At 43.3% G+C, this 20,856-nt stretch overlaps 1 protein-coding gene across 3 annotated transcripts in view; it reads right to left on the reverse strand.

Annotated features, from left to right (window-relative positions):
* plxna1b (plexin A1b) overlaps nt 1-20,856 on the reverse strand; it is a 199,720-nt gene that overhangs the window by 165,848 nt on the left and 13,016 nt on the right. The window lies entirely within an intron of this gene.

Here is a 20,856-nt window from a genome sequence, read left to right on the forward strand (position 1 = left end):
TTCTGGCAATCATATCCAGGCCTCAGGTTCTTGTGGCAGCACAGTACATCACACAATACTTGGCTTTACATATATGAATATAGGATCCTCTACACCTGAGTGTAAATGTACCGATGAAAATTGCAGCAATTCATTTACATGATGTCACACATTAAAGCAGCTTCTTGGCAGAGGAGAAATGAATGTAAGCAAAAATTGAATTTTAATCAAGCCTGCATTCATCCTTAAAACATGTTTTCCATTGTAACACATGCTGATCCGGTACAAAGTTTCCTGGACAAACTTCCATGCATCACACAACAGCAGTGTACAGGGGAGTGCATGGTAATTTATGGGAAGGGAGGATTACAGGTAAGGGAAAATAAGAACTGCTCTGTTAGATGTCCCCAAACTTCAATGCAATGATGATGACGAGCAGAGCTTGTGATGTGTGTACTGCTACTTGACAGACCAATCATGCTCCAGAGGTGCTGGGACATTAGTTCTCCTGTACATGCTGATTATGCAACACTCCTGGGGGACCCCACGCTTCAATTTCACCTTGACTATCAAAGCGTCTGCGCAAAGGGTGTTTTATGACCACACCAAATCAGAAAAGATGAGAAATGCTACGGAGACCAAGAGGGTGAAGAACTGGAGGTGGCAGCTTATCAGCCTCCTGCTCTCCTTATCTGTCTAGAAATCACTAAGCATGCAGGTCAGAGAGGGTGATCAGTTTACCAAGCTCAGAGGCATGAATGTTTTAGTGGTGCATCATGATTTCCAGATTTTTCAAAGTCTTTAAATTATAAATAGTCCAAAAGTTTAAGCAGCTACTGCCTTGTCTCAAAAAATATCATTCACCTTGTTTTCACTAGCATCTGGTACTACTGTTAGCTTTCCTACCACAAGAAGGTGGTGTTAATGTAACCAAAAGCTAGCAGAAAGATTACTAGGTGTGGTGAGCGCCTCTTCAACTTCCAGACACATGGGAGAAACTTTGTTTTCTTCTTTGGGGCTGAAGTAAATGCCAACACCAGGATTAACCCCGTTCACCTTTACGTTACACAGCAAATGGAAAGCAAAACACTGGAACTCTCGCTGGAGACTTGGACGGAGGCATTTATTTGCCAGTAACTGCAGCTTCCTATGCATCACTGCTATGTTTACGGTCTCTCGGGGCTTACTTTGCTCTCATCAGAATGCAATGACAACTTATCTCTCTCTTACTCTCTCTCACACACACACACACGCACACGTGTCCACGAGCGCTCACACGCACACACGCGCGCACACACACACACACACACACACACACACACACACACACACACACAGGTTTTCAGGCCATCCCTCAACACTTGTTTTGTGTGAGAAGACAAGTAGCGTACTGGAAGAATTAAGTACTCTGCAAGAACAGTCATTGAATTGCACATCAGTCACATCTGCTGTTGCAAGCAATATATGAGACGGCGAGAGAGAGAGAGACAGAGAGACAGGCAAAGCGAGAGACAGAGAGAGAAGCGCGATAGTAGTGCTGTTCGTGGAATAGCAAATCATTGCTCAGTTGAAACAAAAATCAACCAGGTTCACGGAGAGGTGTGTCATCCAATTCCAAAAAATGAAAGGACAGGAGTGGAGAAATGTACAGAAAAGAGAAGAAAAGAACAAAAAAACACTATTAATGTGTTATTAAACTTTTTGCTTTCCTTCAATCTGAGTCCTTTACAGTGAGATATCTAACAATGTCCAGCCCCTTCTTTCAATGCTGATTAAATAATATATTAAACCAATTAAATGACAGCTAGTCTTGAGCGAATGTATATCATTTGTTGGACAAAAACTTTCCACTTGCAAATGTTCAGTGCTCGATCGGGGGTAAACAATTCTAGGATCCCAGAAGTAATTATCTCAATAAAACTGAATCAGAGGATGCTGCCGAAGGACAAGATATATTTACACTATTCATTCTGATCACGAGCGCTAGCAAAGACAGATTTGTGCTTTTTTTTTTTTTTTTTTAGTACAGTGAGGGAAGGAATCAGACCAGCTTTATTTTCACAGGCACACATCCATTAAAATATGCCTGGGCTGACCCAGATACTGATCCTCAGGATCAGTGCGGGACATCTCTAAAAAAGACAAGGTGGGAGGGAGAGAGAGGAGCACAGCAGAAAGATGCATAGAGCCAAAATGAATATAACAGTTATGCACTTTTTAATCAGGCCTCAACCTGTGCTTGAATCAGCTCAGGTTGAGGCCTGAGTTCAGACACATAGGCACAATACCTGCAGACAGACGGGTCTGAGCTGCTGTTATCAGATATACTCCTTCTCCCCACTCTGCAAGATTAGAATGACTTAACACAGCTCAAGTCCTCTTTGACATAAGCAGCCACAATAAAGTGATGAGCCAGCCTATAAAAAAACTAATTTCTTGCTCAACGATACAGTCGCGCGGCGTGACGACAGCAGATGTCAATTTAAAGCATGGCGGCACATAGGGGGGCAGGCTGCCTCGTTTCCTTTGTCATTTCTAAGTGAGGGAAAGATACAAAGAAGAAGAATGAATGAGCAAGTGAGCAAATGAGAGAGCCTGATGAAGAAAGAAAACCTAAAAAAAAGTCTCTGCAGTTAGTCTTAATTTAGACCAGCCATAGCCTTATAAAAGAGCACAACAAATGGGGGGGGGTGTCCTCCAGATGCTTGTTATCTACCCAGTAATGAGGTGATGACATCACAACACAGACTAACGACGGCATGTTAGTGAACACACTTCTATCATCCTCTCTCTGCCTCCATCGCCTGCACGGAAGTCGAGACCAACTATCGAAGATATACTCACTTAGCATCTTACAGACATTCTCCATTTTTCCTCTGTAGTTTTCAATTCTCTCTCTCCCTCCTTATCCCTTCCAACGCTTTTCAATTTCAATCTTCTCTAGAGCCGAAGCGAAATAGCAGGAAGAGCGCTGGAGCAAGGTTTGCGCGCCGTATCTGGCACCATCAAGGAAAAACATGTCAATCATTTTGGGCCGGAGCCTGTCTGTGGCGTTGGGAATGGGCAGCCACCATATCAGAGGAGGCGAGGCTGTTATCACATCAGGGAAAAGCATTAGAGTGGACAGGCAGTATGGGGCCAAGTTGATTGGATCTAATATGGGGATGCCTTATGAATTGACAGAGGACCAGTTCGTCACCATGCTAGGCTCTGGGAATGAGCATCAGGGACATCCAAGAAGAAAGAAGAGCTCTTCCCTTTGGTCTAGATACTTTTGTTTACTTTATTTAACAGTGATGGGAATCCTGGGAGAGGTAATGAAGCCTACTAGTGACTCCTGTGAGCAGAGCTGGGTCAACTCTCCCACTTTCACACACTTTCTACCGAAGCAGCTAAAACCTGTCCATTCAGATAATGGTCGCCGCACACCCTGAAGCGCCGCTGATTTATTGCCGGTGGCATATCAATTACAGCACTTGCCACCAGAGGGGAGAAAGAGGAGGAGAAGGTTGCGATAGAGGGATGATGATGAGCAACGAAGAGAAGCAGACAAATTCTGGAACCGCTGCACTGCATCACAACATGTGGGTCACATGAGGGACAAGAAGAAGGAGGAAGAATGTGTAATTAAGGGTTCTAGAAAGAAGGGTTGTATGGAACAAGGAGAAGGAGTTGAAAATAAATGCAGATTCAATCCATCCTCGCATTGCAAAGTCAAAATTGTAAGAAACAGGGCTTAAAAGACACACAACAGACACTCCAACCCACACACAATCTGCATGAATGCCATTTACATCACAAATGTGTATGAGCAGGCAAAATATAGAATTCGTCAATATGCAATGTAAATCAAAACACACTTATACAAAAACTAAAAGGGTCTTTATCTTAATCTGCCCTCCACCTCTTCACTCAGCAGCCAACGCACTCCAGAGATTGGAGATTTACCCAGAGGAGGAAGAGGAGGATGAGGAGGAGGAGAGGGAGGCAGGAGAGGTTTAGAAAAGCAATTGAGGAAGTGGGAGGTGGGGGTGATGGTAGAGGGGGTTGCATGGTTAGAGAGGAGGTAAGATAGAAGGGGAGCCAAGTCCTGAAGCCTTAATCCTCTCCCAGGGTCTGCCTAATCTCACCACCACTATCTGCATATGGGAAGAATGGATTACCCTCCCCCGGCACACTGACGGCTGGATGGATTGACGGAGGGATGGCAATCCCTGGACAAGACAACACAAATAGTCGGAGTGTGTTTAGGAAGTGGGCTGCTCTCTAAACAGACTTAGACTTGACCTCTGACACACCGTAGCAAGGTCACTGGTAGCATGTTAAACTACAGTATGACACGTGTCCCTGTGAAAGGTTGGCTTCACGACCTTCAAGGGGGTAAGACGCAGTCCCCACACACAACGAACGGATATTGTGCAACAAAACAGTCATGCTGTCTTCTGAGGATTATCTGTCAAGAATACAATTACAACAGCTCACTGGAATATTATCAAAAAATATTCAAACCCATCTGTTATTGTTGGGAACTTGTTCTTCATGATTCTACTTTTTCAATAACAGCTGAATGACAGCAGAAACTCTAGTAATAACTGATGTAGGAGAGTGTTTCTTGAGTGTCCTTAAGGTCAATAAAACCAGTAACAGTCACCCTGGGATCTGATATTAAGTTCTGAGTCATTACATCATTTCATAAACTTATTTCATTAGCAAAGGTGAGAGAAAGTGCTTTGTCACATGAAAGGAGCATCCAAGTATGAGCAAGCTTATTTTAAAAGCCAAAAACGATTGTTCCTGTATTGTATTCTAGCGAGCCAAGACAAATTTCAGGGGAACTAAGGGCAGTTTTCAAGAGGTCGCCAATAAGGCAGTATCGTATATTGTGATATCTTGTATCATTTCCTTCCTGCCTTGGCTAGGGAAAAAGGCTCCCTGGTATGTCTTGGGGCATATAAAAATCCCTTATGAGTTCTGTTTTAGTGCCAACGTAAATCAGGTTTGTGCAGGACAAGTGCCGGTGCAGTTTCTTTCTTTGCAGCAGGTGGCCTGGAAGATGCCTTGTTCTAAAGTACAAACGTGTGTGTGTGTGTGTGTGTGTGTGTGTGTGTGTGTGTGTGTGTGTGTGTGTGTGTGCGCGCGCAACTGGAAAAAACTGAAACTCCCCTATGACTTTCAAACCATCAGCCCTGCAGGAGTGATAAAACCTGATCTCGACATGTCTAGCAGCTATCCTTGATGTGAAGGATTTGAGAGAGAAAAAAAGACAAAATTCCAAAGGACAACGTCAAACACTGTCCTCGATTTGCTCGATATGAATTTTACCTAAATATATTAGCCGAGAAGTCTTTGCAGCAGTTGATTTACAGGCTCCTTGGCTCTGTAACGTGGAATAATGGTGTATGATGTCTGTTTATTAATCTACATTAATCTGACACACTGATGTCACTTCTATCTTCTGTCCTCCTCTAGTTGTTCCCCATCAGCAGCCTGCACAAGGACAAGGACAGAAACTTCAAGACAATCTACTCACACAAAGGCTGGAGCGGTGCATGAGCGTGTGTGTGAGTGTGTGTGTGTGTGTGTGTGTGTGTGTTTGTGTTTGAGACACAGCAAGCAAGAGAGAGAGACAATGTTGTACTCCTAATTTTGTGAGGACATCTGTGTAATTGTGGGAAGTCCCTTTTCAGGACAAAAGCAAGTCTATTTTGTAAATAAGTTTCATTTTAGGCAGCTGACTTGCTGTCAGGTTACAGCTTCTTGTTGTCAGAAAGTTTCAAGGTTATCTCCCCAATAGCAGTGCAGGACCTCCCTCCTGTGTAAACAAGAAAAGCACGACATCAGCACCTAAACTGGCCTGACCACGCGACGCCCCTGTGGCTCTTAAAATATATTTGGGCCTGTCTGCGATGTGTGATGGCAGAACAGGGTTTTTTTTTCCCGTCACAATGACTACATTTGTAGATGTTCTGAAGCTCATATCCTCTAAAGTGTGTGTGTGTGTGTGTGTGTGTGTGTGTGTGTGTGTGTGTGTGTGTGTGTGTGTGTGTGTGTCTGTCAGCTGCCACTCAGACAGTAAACAAACTGTGGACACAACATTCTTCCTTATCTTCTCCTCATTCTCTCTGACAATTAACTCACACACTCACACACAGTTGGTCGTACATGTGTGCTTTAGCATCTGACTTCAGTGTACAGTTGTCACTGCTCTGTTAGCATTTGTCATATTTAAGATGGGGGGGGGGGAAGAGACATCAGCTACTGTGAGTACAAGTATGACACACACACTTTAACACTATGGCAACACTAACACCAGCTCCTGGGACCTCTTTGAATCCGACCTCGGCCTCTGGGTCAGCGCCGAACAGGAATGCAGGGAGGCATGCGGTGGGGACACACCTCTGGGTGGAATTCACCACCTCATCAAACATGTTCAGAGACTGTGAGAATTTGTGTGTGTAAGGTAATTTAGGTGTGTGTATGTGTGTGTGTGTGTGTGTGTGTGTGTGTGTGTGCGCGCGCGCGCGCACACACATGCACAAGCATGTGGTTTGCCCGTATGTCATAACATCCCCAGTATTGTGCATCTTTTGTTTCATGAGAAATGTAGTAGGGTCAATTATGAGAATTGTTACAAATTGTCCGGGATGTGTAGAATATTTGCAAGTTTTGAGCCAGTGAGAGCCACTTTGACGGCCATTTGAGATGGTTGGATCATGACCGGCTGTTTGATTTGGCTGATGCACACAAGGCTGAGTGTCTCCAAGGCATCCAGCTGCTGTCATTACAATAACACATGGAGAGCCAACAGACAGTATTCATCTCCATCTTTACAGGCACCTCCATCTCCTATGGGCCGTACTTCTCTCAGTTCTGCTCACATCTTCCTGTATTTCGTCAGTCGTCCTATCCTTTTTTTAGCGATACACAACCCCAAAATAAAATATGAACTGCATTAAATGGATCACAACAAGCTAACTATAAGCTAGGGAGCACATTTTCTACTCCCCGTTTATTCTCTCCAGGGTGAAATTCCTGGAAAAACAAAAGGCTTTCATTCTGGCTGCTAAGACATAATGAAGCACTGTTGAACCCATTGCATAAAACCCTGTTTCACAACAGACACACAAACACGCCGTCAGATTAGTGGGTTATTCTTAATCTCTCGACCGGGTCTTTCTTCCCATGACAAATCCTATGTCTGTCTGTGCAAGCGTGTGATGTGTGTCAGTATGTGAAGGTGGGAGAAGTAGGCGATATGTAGGTAAAGGCTGGAGCGTGCCTGGTATGAGTCACAAAGTAAAGCAATAACTGTGCAGCTAGTTGGAACATTTCACCATGAGCTGGTACTGTTGTCTGTAGCATAAAGCTAACGCCTCCTCTGTTTGAAATAGCTTCAACAGAACAACAGCAAAGCCAGCAGATCAGAGGAACAAGAGCGTGACCATTTATGACAACAGATGCTTAAATCTCAAGGTTTCCCACAAGTATCTGCAGTTATGATCAGTGTCAGGTTCTTCAAACAATGCACTATGACACGATGAGAACATAACTTAATAAAAGACAGCAAAAAAATTTTTTTTTTTAAATGCAGCAAGCGCAATACTGTACAGCCTATCTAGGGAGAGTAAAGTCAAAACATTGTCCGGGTGGAGCTGTGTGTTCATCAACATGACCTCTGTTGCGCATTTTGAATTTGAGTCAAGCGAACTCACATGACTGATCAGCTGATCAGCTCCAAGAGAACAAGCACTCATTTCTGATTTTCATGGTCTTCCTGAACATTCCCAAATTCAAAAGGCTTTGCCAAACAATGGAGTTTGAGGGAAAACTTTATGAGAAAGAGGTGTCAGATCTCTACCAGCTGGTTGCAACGTTATTTGACTGACAGCAGTGGATGAAAACATACAAATTTCCTCTTGTGAGGATTTTCTAAAAATATTGTGAAAATTGATGATAAATTTGACTGTGAATGTGATGTTGCTCATTGTTAAACTTGGATGACTGTACCGAGCCATTACGGGATTTTTTCAATTTTAATTTTAATAAAATCTCATTCGAAATTGGAACAATTGAAATGAATGGGTGAATGAGATGATGTTATAAAGCGCCTTGAGTGCCACTGAGGTAGAAAAGTGCTATATAAACTGACTGTATTTACCATTTATCTCTGTCACGTGACCTCAACCAGGTTTCCTGTCAGCAAAGGGACACCAAAAACAAACGTCTTGGATAACAACTGGATGAAGTGTATTTTAGGAAACTACCTTTTATAGTGTCAATAAGCATTGCTGTTGTGATCACAAAGCCGGCATGCTTGTACATGCCACCACTTGACTTGAATCAACACTGAGAGAAGCCAGTCACAATGAAGGTCAACCACAAACAACCTTGTGGTTTTCCAACAGTCACTTATGGCTCTAATCATGTTGAGGTCTGGCCGCACCAAGCCGGTCGTGCAGGTGGTGATGTCACGACCACTGCAGGTGAAAACTGGTCCGTTACCAGTGGAAATAGCTGAGATTCACTGACCAACAGAATAATTCCCTCCCTTATGTTGGGTGCTTCGAAACTACACCTTTGAAGAGAACGTGTGATCTGAGTTCTGTGCAACAGCAAAGCCAGAGCACTCCTCCATAACACTGCTGATTTCCACCCTGCTGAGTTCACTATAAAGGAATTCAGATTGCACCATTTGAAACAGCTTATTACCAAGCACCACTGTCCTCAACTGCAACTCTGACTACTCTCACTCCCCCACACCCTCTATTTACAAGCTTCATTGACCCTTGACACCCAGGGTGCTAGAGCAGGTTTGTGTCACACTTCTTTAGAAAAACTTGCCAGCGAGGGGTGATTGTTGTAAAAACAAGTGCACGCCATTTTAACTCCTCTCCAAAGATTTGAGGGATATGCCAGTGATGGCAGTAGTGAGTAGAAGAAGAGTCACATCAAGGAGAAAGGCATTAAAAAGAATCACTGTCTCCTTTTATTTTAATGATGCCATAAACATAGCCTTTCCCTTCTGGACTTAATGTTTCCAAAGTGATATTATGTAGACCACACTGCTGCCAACATCTCCAGGATCAGATGAGTAGTGGAGGATGCGTAGAGTTGCACCAAATTTAATGTGTAAGATGTAACGACATCGATTCAGATAGATTGGAAAAAGCTGGATGTGGACTGGTGATAAATTCTACAGCATATGGATACAGATAAGTGTGACATGAGTTCATATGAATGCTGGCATCTACCAACTGCTGTTTCTGTTACTTTTCCCCTTTTTCTCTCCTCTTAATTTCCTCTGAAGCAGAAAGTTTGTGAAGAAATTGATGTCACACCATCAAACATGCTTGAAGCACTAGTGTGGATTAAGATTGGGTTTCATGAGGAAAATGGAAGACATCCTCTCATCACACTTGATATTGGTCTCTATTTATTAGGTTTATTAAAACAGACAGCCAACTGCCATCCAATTTCCCCCAAACTGAATCATTACATCATTCAGTTCAAGTCTGGCTTTATTGTAATGACAGCACACAAGCCAGAGCGCTGGTGCACACCCAGTGAATCTGGGCTGGTTCACTCCTGACATGGAGGGTATTCTTATCTGTCTTTGTCCTATGAGATGAATTCTGTTTCCGGATACGTACTGTAGAGGATTAGTAGTAACCACATCATGGGCTATGACCGCATAGCTATGTCCAACGCTCTAAATGCTTTAAGACAGGCGTGTGGCTTGTGTCACATGGTGTTTAGCCAATTTATGTCCCAAGATAGGTCACAAGACATCAGGGTAAATGCAGATGTCTGGGCTTGTAGGTGCCGTTCCTCCACAGGAAAACCATCACAAAGAGTCTGATCGAAGCAGGCAGTCTTTAACATTTGATGTGATATTTCACAGGATTTCATGTTTATTGCATGTTCTTTCTGAAAACAGTAGGTAGCATGAGCTTTTGTTCCGAATGAATATTAAAAACAATGGAATCACTCAAAAATACACATTCAAAATCACCAAAACATACAGGAAGACCCCCTACAGTGCACTCAACAAAGACCCAGGGATGTCCAAAAACTGAGTGGGACAGGAGCATTCATTTTGTTTAAATGGCACTGTTATATCAGAGTCATGTGCAGCCAATGCCAATTATCTTCAGTCACGCTGTAGCGGAGGTGAAACAAAGCAGCTCATCTGTTCCAACTGTTTCTAGGCTCGGTTTTAGACTGGCAAATATTCAAGCCAGCAGTTTGTGAATAAGTGTGTGTGTGTGTGTGTGTGTGTGTGTGTGTGTGTGTGTGTGTGTGTGTGTGTGTTTGTTTGTGTGTGAAAAGAATGGAGGCTTGTGAGCTCAGAAGATTTCCCGTCATGTCCACACCACTGGCACATGTATTCCTGGTGAAGCACAACAGTGGCGCACGCATTAAAGCTTCACGATTGAGGCAGAATGGTGGTCTGTGTGTGTGGGTGTGTATATGAGGATGTGTGTGACTAACACCTTATTCACAATAATAACGGAGGTTTGACTTTCACATCTGTTGTTTGGAACAAAAATCTACAACTCAAATGCACATTTAATGTCTACTGAGGGAATGAAGAAGTAGAACCATCCGGAGAGAAAATTATGCGAGTGAAAAGGTGATGGAAAAAGAAAAAAGGGGGAGAGACGATAAGAGTTGGCGATACCTTTTCAGATAGCCAGCCAGGCGGAACGAGGAGGAATGGAGAGAGATAAGAGAAGAGAGCAGTATGTGTGCATGTTTAGCTAAAAGGGAAACTATTTTCCTCAGCCTGTGGGAAGCCGAGTGCGTGTCACAGAAGTACACCCAACACCACTTCTCCTCAGACGAAGTGCTTTCAAAACAATACACTTTTATGGTGTCGCACTATAATGCTCACAAAGATCCACTTTTTTTGTTTTCATCAAGAGCCTCAATTGTGTTTATCACCGCGTGGGCTTAAAGCGCTGCTACAAGTTCAGTTAAAAATGGCTTGATATGATTAGATAATCAGACATAAACGTGAATTCCTCCAATCTATTCCATACAGAGCAGAATTCAGGGACTTCTACATACCCGTATGTTACCAACAGCCTGCAGCTCAGGCAGGGAATACATTTTCTAAATCTGTAACAAGTTTACTTTTGAAAATACTTTGGAAAAAAAAACTCAACAAATTAAGAAATCAAAACATACTAGAGTGGTGATCCCACCTCCTCCTGGAGATTAAAGTAACCAGGATCAGATTACATGAAAGCAGAAATGATCACTATGGAATGCACATAAGCCTGCAATAAATAAGTACAGACAATTTCGCACCATTGAAATAAAAGTATCCCTTGTCTCCACACCCATAGACAAAGATCTATTCGTTACATGTGAATGTGAAAAGAATGCATGAACAATCTTAACTTTACGCTACTTGAGCCTAAATCTTTTGGCACTGAAGTCTAAGTAGAATTCCAGTCTTCACTTGAACAAGTGTATTTCATGATCAGAGCGTTGAGGCCCTCCGTGAGGCGCCAGGCTGTTCTTGGAGTGATCCCAAAAGGAAGGGAGCGGGCCGACAGGTCGGTCCAGAAAGACAAGTAACATCAGCATTGTGAGTCAGTTGTGGGCTGACAAGAGGAGGGAGGAGGCCGGTTCAACTGAAGACAAAACAGGCAGCGACCACGAACACGCGCTCATTAGGTCAAATTACAACAACGTTCAAGTTGGCAGACGGGACGGTTAATAAAGCTGGCAGAGCAGGGTGTGTGTGAGTGTACTCTGTGGGTGTCCCATTTACATTAGACTTCAACAGTTACAAACAGAAGACAGAGCGAGGCAAAAAAAAAAAGACCAAAGAGCTCAGGCTGCATCATTACATTAACAGAGGGCAGGACAGGAGGAGGGGATCATAAGGGGGCGGGGGGGTTAAGAACAGACACGGATAGAAACAAAAACAAAGGGAGACGTGTTGGACAGACAGAAATGTGAGCACAGGGGAAGAGAGATAAGGGGAGACATGGGGGAAGATGAGAGGACGTGTGGTGAGTGAGAGGAATGCCAGAGACAAAGAGGGGAGGAGAGGAAAGAAGACAGGGGAGAGGGAGAGAGAGAGAGAGTAGGAGAGAGGGGGGCTAAATATATCAGCATCTTGCTCAACACAATACTGAACCAGATGAACTGTCTCAAGCATGGAGGCTAAAGTTGCACATACTTTCGACTTTCTGACAGCAAAGTCCTGCCCCCCCCCCCCCCCCCCCCAGTGAATAACTTAAAGAGGAAATGGCTGAAACTGGTGATTTTAATGTCAGGTTTGAATATTAATACAGACACAGCCTGATTCAGGCAATCATGGCAAGATAAGAAATCATCTGCTCCCTGCGGCTTTAAATGTGTTTAAATGTTATTTCTCCTCGTCTGATTAGCCTCCCCGGTGTTTCTATTGCATCCCAGCCAGCTGAATAAATGCCTCAATCCTTCTACCTCTCCATTCTCAGCCCGCCACCTAGTTGTTATATATAAATATATCACTAATACTAGCCAAGCAAATGACCTGCCATGTTCTGTGGTCCCCGAGGGAACTGCTGCCACACTCTCATTTATTTCAGCCACTTGCAAAACAGATTGGAAATGTGAGTGAGCGCTATTATTATACATTGTTTAGGTATTTATGCAAGCTAGGACTCTTGATGGCATAAATGCAAGAAATAATAGATTATATGCTGCATTGGAAAGGATGGATGCAGATAAGGCAAATCATAGTGCACAGAGTATCAAATATATGACGATTGAAAGAAAAAAAAATCAATACTTGGCTAAAGTAATAATTGGCAAAAGTGGTCCAAAACTTGACTTGGTTTTCTTTGCGGAGGAAAAGGCATCGATAACCCAGCTGGCAAGGACTTAACACATGCAACCTTTTGATCTTTGGCAAATCACTTTGCACAGAGAAAAAGTCACATAGAGCTCCGGAATTAAACCAAAATCTAATATGTCACCGGTGCAAGTGGGCCTTGACCTATTATTTGACACACTGTTTGATAATGGGATTCAACACTAAGCTGGTCTCCATCGCTGAACTGCAGCCCACTTTCCTCTGCAGGTCGGCTGACCCTTTTCTTGATGTGCTGAAGGATGGCTTGTATGTTCTGGCTTGTTAGAAACTCATGTGATTTCACAAGGGGAAAGGTTAAGACTCGCACAACGACAAGAACCTGTCACCATCGTACACTCGATCTCTACCCACAATACCCCTGAGGTCCTCAACTCTCTCTCTCTTTCTCTCTCTCTCTCTAGAAATAGTCAAGTCTCAACCTGCACTCTTCATTTGAATTTAAATAGCTTCCTCAAACTCAGTTCCAACACACACACGCACACACACACACACACACACACACACACACACACACACACACACACACACACACACACACACAGTTCTCAGCTCAACTGTCCAAGAGATAGCACATTTTACAGAAGATGCATGAATCATGGGTTTGTGTGCCTGCCTTCCTATGTGCCTTGACCTTTGTGAGGAGAGAGGGTAGTGCATCCATTTCTTGTTTGGATGAGGTGCTAGGCAGCAATTATTAAAGCCTAATGAATAACCACAACTAAACAAAGCACCAGCAGACTCTAGCTGCACCTAAAAGGCTACATTAGCATCTTAAATGCAAATGAAACTTACTCAAAATGCAGAAGGGGTGGAATTCTCTCTAACCTGTAGACATAAATAATAAGCAGTGAAAGCGGTCATCCTTTCCTGTAAAGACAGGAAAGAGAGATAGAAGCTAAGGGAGTGGTGTGTCTATAAATCCTGGAAAGTAAATTGTGTTTGCAAAGCAGATGCTAAGGTTTCAAGGCTCAATCACCAGTCTTCGTTTTGGTGTCATTTTTGGGTACTTAAACGCATCAATCCGTCATTAAGGAGGGATATGATGTAGCTACAAAGCTTGCTTAACTTGCGCTCTAGAATATTAACTGTCTCTGTAAGCTGATTCAAAAGGGTTTGTTGGAGGAGGAAGAGAGATAAAAAAAAAAAGAATCAGACTAAAACTGATCATCAGATTATGCAGCATACCACAACCACTATGACCCCCACCAAAAACCGCTTTAAGCTGTTATCATGTCAAATAAGAGAAATCCTGGAAAGCCTCAACTCAAGAAGTGCATTCTGGGCATTTATTTTACAAGATACTAGCTGCAAACATAAAATTAAATCTCTCCCTTCATGGCGGACTTCAGAGTCATCCATCAATCTACGGATTGTAGTGCATGACCGAGTAGCAGGAAGAGAGACATGAGGACATGAGATGCTTCGTCCGGCAAGAATGTGGCCTGCATATAGCCTCAGAGTGAAAGGAGCTCCAGTGTGCTGCCATGTTGTGTTCCTCCAATAGATATGACTTTGTGTGTGTGTGTGTGTGTGTGTGTGTGTGTGTGTGTGCGTGCGTGCATGTGGAGCTAGTTAAATGTTACCCTCTGTCTGTTCTCCAGCTGTGTGTCTGTTTCCTGTGCTGAGCCAAGCCAAGTATCTCCCTCTCTCTTGCGTTGGAACATGGTCTTGATTAGCAGGCCAGCGGCTGTGGTAGTTGGCTAGTAGTTATTCCAGCTATGTGTTTGTCTGGGAGGGTCCTCAGGGAGAAATGTGTGGGCCTGATCCACAGCTTGGACAAGACCCTCACTGCCACCTCGTACCATGAACATGACAGGACGTGATGAGAACCAACGGGGGACGTATAGTTTTAACAAGTTGCTAGCTGGAGCCCTGTGTGCTACACTCTTTGTCTCCTGTGGTTGTTGAAGCACAGCCAAGGACTGAAGCAGTAAATACAGAAATGTGCACAAAAACGAAACCACATGTAGCCCTCATGATGGGCATAAAACCTCAACGAGAACAACAGTGAAACAGGATCATGTGCCTATCTCCTGAAACGGTGAAGTCAACAGTCTGTTACCGAACTGCTCCCAGAACATCAGGAAAATGGGCAAATAGATTTCCCTCACAGTCTTAGAGATTATTTAGCCCCTCAGAACACGTCTACTCTTGTGCAATAACTCAATGGGATCTTCCAGAAGTGGCAATAAGAAAGCATTTAAGTTTTCCTCGGTGATGGCAGCTTAGAGGGCCTGCTCCTCTCAAGCAGCGGCGAAGATGGGACAGTTTAGGGGCGAGGATGTGAGCAACACTACAATGCATGCGCACTTGTTCAGAGGCAACATGCAAGCAGATGCACAGAGTAAACAACTGAAAGTGCACATATCACACACAGAGACATGAGGCCGGGGCTTTACCGCAGTGGCGCCGGGGCAGGGCAGACTGCAGCAGCAGCTACTAATTAAGAGTGGTTGGCTGAACAGCTATAGTTAGTGCTGGAGCTGGAGGGCTGAGGAGAATAGGGCAACAGGTCTGACACCGTGCCTCCGTGTGTGTGTGTGTGTGTGTGTGTGTGTGTGTGTGTGTGTGTGTGTGTGTGTGTGTGTGTGTGTGTGTGACTAGCGGCCCCGGGGCTATAGGCTAGGGCCCCAGTTCAAGTCCTGCTGACTCAGATTCAACACCGCCTGTCTGGCTGCAGTGCTGCTGGTGCAGCTCGCAGCAGGGAAGAGCTATTTGCTCTTCACCGTCTCTTTTACTTTCCTTCTTTTCTCTTTGCACCCTCACTTTTTTTTCCTTTGCCTCTTGTCTTTCAGTTTCACTTCCTCTTACATTCCCTTGCTCCACTTTTCAGCTGCACCATCATTTTCTGTCTGTCTCTCTCTTTCTCTCCCTCTTTCCTCCCCGAGTCTACACACAGTCAATATGACTCAATAAGCTTTATTGGCAGGGAATGCGTTTGCAAAGCAGAGATGGGGATTATAGTGGGGATCAAAAGAGGACATATATTTGCTTTTAATGGTGAGTGACTAATAAACACTTCCTCAACAGTGATACTCCAAATCAATCTTCCTCTGACTGGCTTTCTCTCTCGCTCTGTTTTCATTCCCACTCATGGAGAGTCGATGTTCCTGCTTTCCTGCTGCAGCTGTACTGAATCACACTTGTTGGAAATTATCAGCTCCACTGGCTCAGGGCATCTCTGTGCAATGTGAACACAACACACACCAATGCAGTGACCTGACAGATATTCAATTCTTTTTAAATCAATTTAAAAATGAACAAATCCACATACTTCAAATTACTTCCTCTTATTTAACCACTGTAAAAACACATATTCCTAATAAGATGATGTAGAATGTATGTATTGTTCACTTTTTAGGTTATTTCTCACACTTAAATCAAGGGTGACCAAATTAAAATACATTAAAAAGGCCGTGTGACAGTGTAAGAGGCTTGGCCTAGGCCTTCGTTATGTGGCGTGCCAGTTAATCCTATTGTTGTCGTCTCTGGAGCATAAGTGGCAGGCTTGATGTTAAATCCTTGCTTTTGTCTCTTTGTCTCTCATTAGCAGCCATCGAAGGTCTAAAATAATAGTCCTCCATGTTTAAGTGTAGACTGGCTTTGAAAGTCAAGTGTCTTTTATGCATTCCATGAACACATACAGCGGTGCAGACTGACTGTAACATCAAAGGTGTTTTCATTATGGCTACCTATCAGGCTTATAGACACCAAGCTGCTGGACTGGACCTTTTTTTTTTTTTTTTTTTTTTTTTTTAAACACCCTACACTCTCTCCCACTTTCCACTCCAATTGTGCAGTCACGTGGAGAGTCCACCATATTTAAGTGCCAACTCACAAGGATTAGCGGGGAATGGGATTGGGATGTAAACCGATAAACAGCGAAGTCTACATTGATGAAGACTTTGTGATCATGTGAATTCATGAATGTGTTCATCACGGGACACTCCTGCATTCAGGTTACATGGACATTTACTTTCCCATTCAATTCCTCCATCAGCAAATTCTTTAAAAAGAGAGTTTTACACCAGGCAGATGAAACATGACAACAGAATATTAGATTCGGCATAAAATCATAGCAAGAAGAAAGAGGAAAAAGTCAAAGTACGAGACTATCCACATAATTATCTTAAGAGTGACGGAACTACTCACCCTATGAGCCATTGCGCACTGTATTTAAAGACGTACATTTTTTTTATCATAACTATATTTGGGACCAGCTGACCATTTTCTTGTTGCTAGTTTACTTGTCATTAATATCAACTGATGTATATACTATCAAAAATTTCCATGGTAACAGCTTACTCCACTCCCAGTGAGACTGTTAAAAAAAAAAAAATCAAAACAGATTTCTTAAAAAAGGTTGATATCCTATGAATGTCCAGAAAACTTGTGAGGAAGTGTTATTTTTATGCAGGGCAACAAACCAGTTTCAACCTCCTGTTTCCACAAAAAGCTTGGCTCTAAAGTGCGTCATTCAACTGACGGTCCACTCCGTCACAGAGCGTCCGATTTGAGAACAGCCCGTAGGCGATATTAGAATACTTTCAATTGTTTGACGTTTCATGGCCATTGTTAAACACGAACTTTGATGAAGGACTTTCAAACTGGCACCCGATTTTCTTTCTGTCTGTCTCAGAACTGCAGTTTACTGTGGTGTTATTCAAACACGCAAAGACACACACACTTGCTGCTTTGTGTTTGCAGTCTAAATAGAGTGTTTCAGGAGTGTGTCATTTTATTGTTTGCCTGTTCCTCTCTCTGTGTTCCCAACTGTTTACCTCTGCAGAACAATGGACTGGCCTGAGAAACTCTGAACACGGAAAGTCAGATCCTCTGTGACTCAGTTCAGACCTGCATTACCATGCGTCCTGAGTGACCCGGGTGTGCAGCGCTAAGTACATCAGTTGCATGCACCATCGCATCTTGAGTGACCACTTGAGATCGGCTCACACGTCCCCGCTCTGTCTTCAAATAAACACACAGATGTGGTTTGTAAAGGCCGAATGTGTTGTTGCATGAGGCAGCCATGCTTTACTGTGACTACTGTCTCATAGCAGTTTACAAAAATAAAAAAGTAAATAACACAAGATGCTTGAATCACTCACCTAATGTATCAGCTGAGCAAAAAAAAAGAAAGAAAAAAAAGAGCCAGTTCTTAAGTATTTTCAGGTAATCAACAGTGACGTTCTAATTTTGTTTCCATGAGTTTTTCCAATCTTCTAATATAGATAAACAAGAAAAACACATTCACCTAAAAGGTGCCCACTCTGAGTCACAACTGGACAACCACTTACAGAAACATCTGCACTTCCACACAGCTGGAGCAGGAAATCTGACAGACATGAGATCCTTTTCCACCATTCACCTATAATCATAAATGTTCTGACAACTTCCTGTTTCGCCACATGATAGCGACAAACAGTCAGTTTCCCATGTACGTCATTCCAGCAATTATGCGACACAGGGGTGATACGTCCAGGAAAGAATATAAGTAATGACATTCCTGTGAACGATGCTTGTTTGTTACATTTCTATTCAAAGAATTAGGACAGAAGCAACACCAGTTTAATGAAAGAATAGACCTGATAGTGCATTTTCTTTGAACACTTGATGCACTGTGTTGCAGAGCTTCAGCAAACTAGAAGGAGATTGAACTGAACTACTGGTCACTTAACTAGCAAATAATCAAATATTCCTGCACACATAATGCCCAATAAATACACAATGACCTGAAGTTGTGCAGCTCTATCTGCCCTGCTGGTGACTTTTATTTCAGTGAGGGATGTCACGTGGAGACGGCAACTTCTTCTCATAACTGAAAAAAGGCAAACACTTGCTGGATGGGCATCATTTGTTGCTACATGCTGTTAATTCAGCCAGCCTTGCTTGTAAGAGAGCAAGAGAGAGAGAGAGAGAGAGAGAGAGAGATCTGGGCCTCTAGCCAGCCAACGGCTGGGCTTATAGTTTCATGCAGGCTTACAACTGAGGCTAAAACTGATATGACTGCTGCGGCTAGTGGACTGCACCCCAAACCACTTAAATCTGACCACTAGTACAGGTCAACTTTACTTTCATCAAGCTGCTGCTGGTTCTTTTCAGTGGGTACAAATAATAATGTTTTCATTCATGCGCGGTCTGTTTGACTCAAAGATCTAGCCTTCTAACCATTACAATATCGGCGCAAAAAAAAAAAAAAAAAGAGAACTGACTCTGGTTTATGAGATGAGAAATTGTATCAAGAGTGTCAGAAAGCACAGTGTGTGATCATGCGTAAATGCTGTGTAGCTTTTCATTATGGGGGCTCGACAGACAGAGCGAGAACAGAGGGGCCCTCGCTGTGCCCATCCTCACGTTGGCCCGGCGCCAAGCCTGCTCCAACAGAGCAACGAAGAGAAAGGGAGGATGATGTGTGTGTGCACGCTTGCATGCGTGGAGACAAACATTCCCCTGGCAGGATCTCCAGGACCCGGCGGAGGGCAGGGTTCAGCCGCTGAAGGAGAGGCTGCGTGCCCGACAGTCAATTAGTGGCTCGCATTTACACAACAAATGGAGCTCCCAGCTTTTTTGCCAACACACACACACACACACACACACACAGGCACACACACCACTCATGAGTGTATCCACTCAGTGCTCATCAGCACACGCCAACGCAAGGTCAGAGAGACGGTGATGGAGGGAGAGGAGGGGGACACAGTAAGAGACAGAGAGAGAGAGAGAGTGTGTGTGTGTGTGTGTGTGTGTGTGTGTGTGTGTGTGTGTGTGTGTGCGTGCGTGCGTGCGTATTCTGCTGGAGAGGTATTCCACAAATACTAACTCAGTGGCTGTATCAGGAACACAAGCAGGGCCAAGGTGAGTCCAAAGTAACAAAATCGCAACTGCTAATACACTGCCTCTGACCCACAGACAGGTTATAGAACCAGGGGTGTAAAATTACTGCTGGAAAACTGTCTCAGGTCCATGTTGTGAGTTTTGAGAATTTTTTTTTGCATTCCTGTTCTGTGTCAACATCTACTCATTTACACCAGTAAATTACACAGAAAGGGAACTACAGTGTGGGAGAGAGGGTTTAATTCGTCTGGTCCAGCACTTGATATTTTTGTGTTTGCCCGACTGCTGTGTTTGAACTAAATATCTTGGTCATTTACCTGAGAAAAGGTGCTGTCAGGCATCAAAGATCCACATCTTGATAGTAACACAATGTTTAAATCAAGTGTTGTGTCAAGCAGCCTAAACCTGAACTGGCTGGTGTTTAGAGTTTAATAATAAAACCAACAAAAGTCGTGTTTACACCTTCCACTAGTCAACATGTTGACATTCGTTCTCTCATTAAGGCAAAATTCCCATTTGTATGTTGAAGTTTGACACATTACGGTTTATTATTTACCATATTAACTGTAAGACAGCAACCAACCTCAGTGAATTTTGTGCCCAAAGATTATTTTTCGGCGTATAAAAAAATCATGACATTACATAAGCCGGTACTCTTTATATTAGAGAAATGTAACTAAGTACCATCAGTGCAATCAGCAAAATGTACTTCACATGTCAAAAGTAGGAGTGTCATCATTACTTAATATGAATGCTGCACATTAATTACTTTACCATACAATACTCAAAGCTGAAATGTAAACCTGAGATACAATATCAGAACTTCCCTTAATTGACTGCAAGATGGACAGAGAGATGTGAGACGGGCCAGGAAAGGCAAAGACTTAAGAAACAAAGAGTCAGGCAGAAAATACAGAGCAGGACTGACAGGCATCCCTTTTTAACATTTAGCTTCAACCTGAAAGCTTGTGGAAAATTGCCATGTCAGGGTGACGTGTGGACAGCTGCTGATGTCAATACTGTTGACGCAATAAAGTTGATCAGGCAATACCCTGTCAGGTCCTGGTGAAATTCCCTTCAATCTTTCTTTGTGATGGCAGCAGGGAAAAAAAGTTTCCAGGTCAAAGGAGCAACACTTCATTGCACTTTCATGCAGAGTGAGCAAA

The sequence above is a fragment of the Aulostomus chinensis genome, chromosome 3, assembly GCF_037954235.1.
Source record: "Aulostomus chinensis isolate RoL2024-O1b breed Wild chromosome 3, RoL_Achi_v1.0, whole genome shotgun sequence".
Classification (NCBI taxonomy): domain Eukaryota; kingdom Metazoa; phylum Chordata; class Actinopteri; order Syngnathiformes; family Aulostomidae; genus Aulostomus; species Aulostomus chinensis.